The sequence below is a fragment of the Cucurbita pepo genome, chromosome 10 (genome assembly GCF_057944985.1).
Source record: "Cucurbita pepo subsp. pepo isolate OVF chromosome 10, ASM5794498v1, whole genome shotgun sequence".
Classification (NCBI taxonomy): Eukaryota; Viridiplantae; Streptophyta; class Magnoliopsida; order Cucurbitales; family Cucurbitaceae; genus Cucurbita; species Cucurbita pepo.
In genome coordinates, this window is record NC_141807.1 from 16553765 (window position 1) to 16556256 (window position 2492).

Below are 2492 nucleotides of genomic sequence, written 5' to 3' on the forward strand. Positions count from 1 at the left end.
TTACCTAGGTTTGAGAAGCACTATAATGGATGAGTTCAATAGTATCTTAAATTTAAAAGACTTTTATGAACTTGGTTTGAGAGGCACTATAATGAAGTCAAGTTCAATAGTATCCTAGATTAAAAAGATTTTTATGAACTTTGAACCTTTAATAGTGTTATGTCATAGATATTTTGTTCAATTTCAACAAGTGAGGTTGAGGTCATTCAAATGGTTAATGTGATAATCCGGTTATTTTCAAGGTCTCTTTTGTTGAACGCCATCATGGCTGAGATGATTGAGATGAGCACCAGAGTGAGTTTGATAAGGAGGGTCGTAGAGAACCACACCCCAAGCCAAGCTCATGTTGGGCTTAACAAACTGAAAATCCAAAAACAGAAACCCTTAAATGGGAACCGGGATGCTAACGAATTAAAAAACTTTATTTTTGACGTAGAACAATACTTGAAGGTTACAGGAACTTGCTCATAGGACCTAAGAGTTACGTTGGCCACAATGCATCTCACGAACGGTGGCGCTCCAAGGTGGATGATATAAAAAATGGGTCATGCACCATAAACTCATGGGAAGACCGTTGATGGAATCGATGCAATCGACGCTCCCCTTGATGGGTTGCCAATCAAAGACCTGACGTTGGATGTTGACCCTTTTGAAGAAAGAGCCACACGATCGAACAGCTCGAAACGTCGCGGTAACTCTGATAACTCTATCACACACATGAAAGGACGTGTCGAAGAGTTAGACATTACCCAAAACATCATAGTAAAACTCTTCAGCGATTAGACAAAAGACTTTAGGACAACTACACCAAAAATTCATTGTTGTCCAACGGTTTGGATTTTGGCTTTCACCTAGGAGATTCTGGTTTGATTCTCTGAAATTGAATATTATTTTCTTATTTCTTTTTATTTTATAGTTTCATCTTTTGTCACCAATTATATTTAAACTTTACCTCATTTTGAGGGGAACTTTAATGGTCATGTTCAATAGTATCTCAGATTAAAAAGACTTTTATGGACATTGTACCTATGTTAGTGTTATGTTATAGATATTTGTTTCAATTTCAACGGTGGGGTTGAGGTGATTCAAATGGTTAATGCGATAATCCGGCTATTTTCGAGGGCTCTCTTGTTGAATGCCATCATGGTTGAGATGAGCACCCGAGTGAGTTTGACAAGGAGACCCGAATTTAAACTTTACCTACGTTTGAGAGGCACTATAATGATCAAGTTCAATGGTATTTTAGATTAAAAAGACTTTTATGAACTTTGTACCTTTGTTAGTGTTACTTTGTACCGTTGTTTGTGTTACTTTGTACCTTTGTTTGTGTTATGTTATAGACATTTGGTCAAGTTCAACAAGTGGGGTTGAGTTGATTCAAATGGTTAATGTCACTTTATTTGATTCAAATTGTTAATGTGATAATCCAGTTGAATAGTTACAGGTTATTTCCAAGGTCTCTCTTATTGAACGCCAACAAGGCTCAAATGATTGTTATTGAACGCCAACAAAGCTGAAATGATTGTTATTGAACGCCAACAAGGCTGAAATGATTGAGATGAGCACCTGAGTGAGTTTGAAAAAATTGAAATAAAATCAAATAAAATCACTAAAAAAAAAAGTTTGCCTTATGACACTTCCTTCAACTCGAACACGTGACCTTGAGATCTACAGTGACGCTCTCCCAACTAAGCTATCCCCACTAACATTAAAAACGAAAACTCATTAGTAAGGTATTTAGCTAATTCATTGATATTTTAAAAAGAAATAATCACTAATTTTAAATTGAATAGTTAGGAGTCAAGTTATGTGACGTGAATCAGGTGCGGTGAAACCGAATTATCTTCGCTAATATTTGAAAAAAAAAATCATAAGTAAAGGTATTTCTGCTAATTCATTATTTATTGAAATTTTAAAAATAAATAATAACTAAATTTTTATTGAATAGTCAGCTTATGCAAATGGAAACAGGTGCGGTGAACGTGGAGATTAAACAAACACGTCACCTTGAAATCTTTAGTTTGACACTCTCCCAACTGAGCTATCCCTACTAACGTTAAAAATAAAAATTCATAAGTAAAGCTATTTCCACTAATTCATTATATTTTAAAAAGAAATAATAATCAACTAAACTATAAGGTGTTATAATTCATTATATTGTAAACATAAATAATCACTAATTTTGAAAAGAATATTCAAATTATGCAACGTGAACCAAGTGCGGTGAACGTGGATCGAACACGTGACCTTCAGATCTTCAGTCTGACGCTCTCCCAACTGAGCTATCCCCGCAATCATTAGAAATGAAAATTTATCGGTAAAGATATTTTCGCTGATTCATTGAGATTTTAAAAAGAAATAATGACTAATTTTTTATTGAATAGTCAGGTTATGCAAATTGAAACAGGTGCGGTGAACGTGAACGTGGATAAAACAAGTGTGACCTTCAAATCTTCAGTCTAACAATCTCCCAACTAAGCTACTCTTGCTAA

General features: G+C 34.6%; 1 non-coding gene across 1 annotated transcript; it reads right to left on the reverse strand.

The window, feature by feature from the left end:
• Positions 1 to 2219: 2219 nt before the first annotated feature.
• On the reverse strand, positions 2220 to 2292 carry TRNAF-GAA (transfer RNA phenylalanine (anticodon GAA)). The gene has a single exon. It is a non-coding gene; the product is annotated as a tRNA-Phe (tRNA).
• Between the last annotated feature and the right edge of the window lie 200 nt (positions 2293 to 2492).